Here is a 6871-nt window from a genome sequence, read left to right on the forward strand (position 1 = left end):
CTCATACTAATTATTCTATATGAGAGTAAACTTCACATGTGATTCTCACCATTTTTCTTTTTTTTTTCTTTATTTGATATAATGGTGGCTCATACTTTACGGATGTAGATGCGGTCAACAAAATCAGAAAACAGGAGACTACACAGAAGCTCTGGCACAGATCCACTATCCACCCAGACGAAACCACCGAAATGGTGAGCCGCAAAGAAAACAATCCAGTCAACAGAACCATTTGCCTCCTTCATAAGTGAAATGATTTTAATTCCTCTCTATACTCTAAGGTAATTCAAATATCCACACATTATGATGCCCCAATTTTCTAACAATCTAAGGTTCTATACTCCTCAAGGCTCAATCCATCAAGAGCAAGCCCAACATTTCACTTTGAGCTTGGCTAGCTCTTCTTCTAATTTAGTGCATATTGCACAATCATATATTCCCTTCCTTAAAGTCCTTTTGCAGAAGGAAGGAATGAGATCCTTTGCCTTGTTCATCCTCCTCCATTGATCCTAATCAGATTAGCCTCTTCTCTAATTCCTGATTTATGCTCACATAGTGTAGATACTACACTAGTTCCTATTCTAGCTTCTATTTACATGCGCCACTTTTGATGGTTTAGATTGGGCTGGACTAATTGTAGATCTGTTTTGGATCGGAAGCAGGTCAATCCGATCCATTCTCGGATCTATCGAGTCTACTTCAGTCCTCTTTTGATGGAAAACTCGGTGTACGTGCATCCGTTTTGGGAATTTTGATCCAGATCTGAAGCCTGCTTGTAACTTATAATCAAATTGGGCCGAGACATTATTTGATAAAAATTGGGTTGATCGATGTTAATGTGAACTGACGGGTTTAATTGGCGTGCAGCGTACTCTTCTGCATGAAATCAAACATTCCACTTTATTGAAAGGACGTCCATTATTCCTTCTCTCATGTAAAATTGCTGCCTTGTTCACTCGAAGATTTAGATAATATTTTGGCTTTTGGATGTCTAATTTCGAGGTTGCTATTTGCTAAATTACAGGAGATTAACCTCCATTATGTTGCTATTCTTTTGTTTCTTTTCTTTCCTAAAAAGACCGAGTACTAGTTAGAGTGCACAAGAAATTGACGTTACTGTGTAGAACTTCATGTGCTAGAATCCTGTTGAAGTAGACTGTTAGATGTGCTTAAGATGCAACACCTGTGGCTCAAAGCTAATGTGCAACAGGTTCCATTGTTCTTGCTTACAAATTCCTAGGGCTAGCTAGGATCCTAAAGTATACTGGATGGTCTTTGGGTGGAATATCGAAGACTTCACCTCTTAAAAGCAATTGCTGGAAGATTATCTTAGCACTCCTTGTTCTAGGTATGATTTAGGTCTGCATCAAAGCGAAAAAAAAAAAAAAAGATTTTTGATAGGGGTTTCTTGGATACAGACTTCGACTTTCCTATTAGGCATCACATTGATTGGTGGCGTCAAACATATGCTTGGTGGTACATGAAAGAGAGGTGTGAATCTCAAAGTCTAGTGTGTATTATAGAGTGGCTTCATGTGAAAAATTCTAATTCCATTTTGTAGCATACTATACTGTATCCAGATAGAGATGTTTACGTGATGGATGCCATTGTAGATTTTGGGGAGCACGGCCAATCGTTCCAGAGGCGTAACAAAACATCAGCATCTTGGTGGTGACGAAGAGGTGGTCCCTGACCTGTCCCGAGCGGAGGATTTGGTGTATGGTGGCTGAAGTCTTTGGGGGACCCGCAGCACTAGAGGGAGGGTTTGCTGTGGGGATTAGGAATCCGTAGAGGGCCAAAATATGAAAACCAAAACATCAGGTGAAGGGCACTCCAACCTTGCTCCTAGATATTTGAAAGCTTTCCTCAGGTTGCATAGCTTTTGTTGCTGAGCATGTTAATAGGGAAGTCAATTGTGTTATTGGCTGGGTTGCTGCTTGTGTGGTAGACCATACTAGAGCTATCCGATAGGGGGCCTTATCAATAATTTCTGAGAGCTAATATTTGAGGATTTGTGTAGTGTATGTTTAGTTCCATATCGACTATACATTGGATAGAATTTAGATGCTTATATAGGGTCAAGTAATCCAAACAACGCCTTCTGTTTAGTTTTTTTGGATGCGGTTCTCGATTATTGCAAATATATCAGAGTGGGGCACATGACCCATACGAATTGTGGTAGCATTTGGTGACCCAAATGGGATTACTATGGTGATCTTAGATCATTAGTGATCCTCATCGAAGTTATCTGATCACTGTATTTAGTATGTTATGTTTTAGTGATTAAAGATCCTCAGCTATTTTTGAATGACTACTACAAAAAAAAAGAAGTAAAGTCGATGCTAAGGAAAAGCGTCGGCAAATTTGGCTCCCGCACCAAATTTTGCCGACGCTTCTAATGAGCGTCGGCAATTTGAAAAAACCGATGATGCTTAAAAGTGTTGTCATAGTTCTTAAGCGATAAGTGTTGCTGGGAAGCGTGGAAACTAGACCTAGGACGACGCTTTTAAGCATTATTGTTGTTCTCGACCTAAAACGACACTTATAAGCGTCGAGTTAACACGACGCGTAAACACTTATAAGCGTCGTCGAAGGCTAGGACCCCTCCAAACCCAGCGCCCGACCCCGATCGAGCCCTCATTCTGCCCTAGCTACTCCCCTATTTCTCCTTTCTGGCACTGCCCTAGCTTCCGTCTTCCTCCTCTCCGACGCTGCCCTAGCCTCCCATCTTTCTCCTCTCCGACGCCAACCGTCCGACTCCAACCTCCTCTCTCCTCTCCGGCGCTGCCCTAGCCCTCCGTCTTCCTCCTGTCCGGTGCCAACTGTTCGACTCCAACCTCCTTTCCGGCACCAACCGACCGAACTCAACCCCCTCCGCCCGAGGTATTTTTGTCCTCCTCCTTTGGCTCCCTCCTTTTCGCTTGTTCTTCTCCTTCTTCGCCTCCTCTTGTTCGTGTGTTCATGGGTGTTTTTTTTTTTTACTGATTCTCTAGCTTTGCCTCCACCCAAGGATCTCCTTCCTCTCCGGCGCCGTCCGAGCAGCTCTCAAGTCTCAATCGAGCGGCATCCCTCCTATCCGAAGACTGGCGTCGACCGACCGGCCTGAAGCAATGAGGTAATGCATTATGCTCTTATACTGTTCTTATTATCTGATTTCAGGTGTTCAATTGTGCATTTCTTCTAATATTTATCAATCTGTTTCTCTGCATACAATTGTTGAAGTCATATCTTTTACAGTTTTAAAGTTCAAGCAATTGTTTTCCATCTGATCTTGAGAATGCATGAATTGTAACCTGCTCCATCTGATCTTGCTTCGGCTTCAAGAATAATTTATTTTCAGGTTACTTTTCTTAGACAAACCAAAGCTTCTCCAAGTAATTTAAGTAGTCCGGAAAAAATAGAGGTCTCCCATATGTCAAACCGTTCATCCAGTCTCCCGTGTGTCAAACCATTCATCCATGGTCCAAAAAGAACATTAAAGACTAATCAGTAGGATTTCTGCTCCAAAAAGAAACATTATAGGATCTCATTAGTACCTTCCCTCTTTAAGCACAACAAATAAAAATTCAAAAATAGGAAGCAGTTAAAAAGGAAGGTATTGGTTGCTTAACTCTGTGAAAATCATGCAAGAAAATATTGAGATTCGACCCACTCTATGTCAAGCAGTGCCTGTTATCAATCTCTCCTGCTGATCCAGCCTTTTGACCTTGAGAATACCAAAGAGAACTTGCATTCCAAAAAAAGCACATAGAATGGTGATGGGCATATAAAAGATTGGTGCATTATAAAAGCAATTATTCTCTTGATAGATTTGCTTACTCGAATTGAATTAACCTAATAAAAGTTGCAACCTCAATGACATGATCCAAGCCAAAAAAATTTCATACAGCTGTTGCTCACGAGAGAAAGTGAGGTAAAAGTAGACTGTTTTAGAGAAAATCCTTGGCCGGACTGCTGGAAAACAAGTAGAAAATGAAAAGCTAAAACATTAGTAGATTGTGGTTTCATGTTCTGACTATATTGAAGGTGAAAAATCTTCCATCGATTACGCCTCTGGTTACAAATCTTTCAAGTTTAAGCAAAACACCTTCTCAAAAAATTTATCTTTCTATGTTTCTAAGCCATATATAATCCAGCATGAAACACTTCAAAAAAAAAACAAAACAAAAAAAGAAAACCATGGGCAATGTATATCTTGTTCTGTGCTTCTATAACATTGGTCCTTGTCAAAGGAAATATCTTCGGCGAGGACAAGATTTATGCAATCAACCATGGCCACAAGAAATATTTTCCTGAAGCGCCGCATGTCAAGGCATGAGTTGGCAAAGGCATGTCTTCTAAACCAACAAAGTAGCAAACACCCAACCCCAGATCTGCTTCTTTTATAGGTCTGCTAAGAAAAATAAAAAGAAAAAAAAACTTGCAACACAATTCATCCAACCCAATCTCCTTCTCGCTGCCTTTTCATTGGGTGGAAAGCAAAGCTCTTCCTACACTAGAGCCACGAGACTAGTGACATTTTGTCTCTTCAATCTGCTTTCAAGGGCCAACAGTTTGATAGCTTGCACAAGGCCATTGTTGAGTAATATTCCTTGTGGTTCACCCACTCACTCAAAGGGCTCCACTTGATAATTCCATTGAGATTCTTTCATGTCCAGATTTATAGCGGTCGGAGAGACTGCCAATCCTTTATCCATTTTTATTTAACACTTTGAACCGATTACTCTACATATGTAGGCCATCCTTCTTCATGCCCTAATTTTGTTTATCCTTTTTATATAAACTGCAGTTCAATCGGTATTCTAATAGAATGGACAAAAGTTGGATAAATAAGTTGAGATCCAGTGCCGAATATTTGGATGGAGTTTAGAATTTCATTAAGTTTGCTTTTGAGAAATCTAATATGAACGAAAAGATTGTCCATGTCAAAAATATATAAACGGTTATGCTCTTGATCCAAAAATTGTTAAAGAACATTTGGTGTAGAATAGTTTTCTAAAGGGTTATATTGAATGGGTACTTCATGGAAAGTTCATATTGCTATCTTAATGTAACCAACCCTCCTATCTAGAATACACCCTCAATTTTAGAACCAGTGACACAGAACGAAATTCTGTAGGAGAAGATGATATAAAGGGCTTACTCAAAGATGCTCTTGGATATAGTATTAGAAATTTAACAGATTTCAATGGAGGACAAAAGGCAGTCGTAATAGGTGATGAGCGTACAGTTATTGATCAGTCCATGCATGTTCAGGAACCTATACATTCTAATGATAACTTGGTGAAAGATTGTGATCCAGAACTTTATCCGAATTGTAAGAATTTTATGAATATTTCTTTTCTTCTGCATTTATTACATTTGAAATATTTGAATGGGTGGTCCAGCAAGTCTTTTACTATGCTTCTTCAATTATTAAAAGATGCATTTCCAAAAGATGTTACTTTGCCATCGTCTTCATATGAAGCCAACAAACTAATAAAAGAGTTGGATCTTGGATACGGGAAGATACACAGTTGTCCGAATGATCGCATTTTATATCGCGGTAAAAATATCAACCAAGAGTCATGCCGAATAAGTGGAACTTCACGATAGGGAAAACATAAAGAAGACGAGAATAATTCGTTGACTGAAGTGGATGCTGCACCTACTAAGAAAAAATGGGCTAAAATTTTGAGGTATTTTTCTCTAATACCTGGATTGAAAAGGATGTTTGCATCACCAGATGTCATCATGAAGGCCGTACTAAGGATGGAATGTTAAGACACCCAGTGGATAGTCTCGCATGGAAAGCATTTGATGATAGGCATCCCAAATTTGCTTCTGATGTTCGCAGTGTTAGGCTAGGTTTAGCTACTGATGGGTTTATTCTATTTTGAATGATGAGTTCTACATGCAACACTTGGCCGGTTGTCTTGATTGCATATAATTTGCCACCATGGATGTGTATGAAGCAGTCTTCACTAATTCTATCAATGGTTATTCCAGGTGACAAGGGCCCAGGTAATGATATTGATGTTTTTCTACATCCTTTAATAGAGGAATTGAAAAAGTTATGGGAGGGTATTGATGCATTTGATACTTTCATTGGCCGAAGATTCAAATTGCGTGCAGCTCTTATTTGGACCATCAATGATTTTTTTGCATATGCTAATTTATCTGGTTGGAGCACTAAGGGGCGTATTGCATGTCCCTCTTGTGGAGATTCAACCCATTCGTATTGGTTAAAGCATGGAAGAAAGTTCTATTATATAGGCCATCGTTGATGGTTAGAAACAAACCATCTATTTCGATTTCAGAATGACTTGTCCGATGATACCACAGAGTTGCGATCTACCCCTATTCCACCAACTGGAACTAAAGTCTTTAGACAAATGCATGGCACCCATTATATACTGGCTAAGGTCTTTAAATGTTCAAAGAAGAGGGGAAGGGAGCATGTTGGCACCACAATGAATGAAAGATTAATAGCAGTGGTTGCTGACAATTTTTTTGAGAATGAAGACAACGTATATGGTCAGAAAAATGATGATGATTCAATGGTAGCATCTACACAGAAACAACTATGGAAAAAAGAAGCATTTTCTTTGATTTACTTTATTGGAAGTATAATATTCTTTGACATAACCTTGATGTGATGCATATAGAGAAGAATGTTTGTGATAACTTGATTGGAATATTGTTAAATCTTGATGGAAAGACCAAAGATAACTTGAAAGTGTGTCTTGATTTGAAAGATATGGGCATAAGACAAGAGTTTCATCCGAAAGAGTTTGCCAATGATAAATATTTTATACCTCCTGCATGTTACACAATGTATACTCAAGAGAAAGATCTATTTCTAATGGTTCTGAAAAATATGAAGGTTCCT

The sequence above is a fragment of the Phoenix dactylifera genome, chromosome 2 (assembly GCF_051530095.1).
Source record: "Phoenix dactylifera cultivar Ajwa chromosome 2, Ajwa_hap1_PhDact_Kaust_v1.1, whole genome shotgun sequence".
NCBI classification, from domain to species: domain Eukaryota; kingdom Viridiplantae; phylum Streptophyta; class Magnoliopsida; order Arecales; family Arecaceae; genus Phoenix; species Phoenix dactylifera.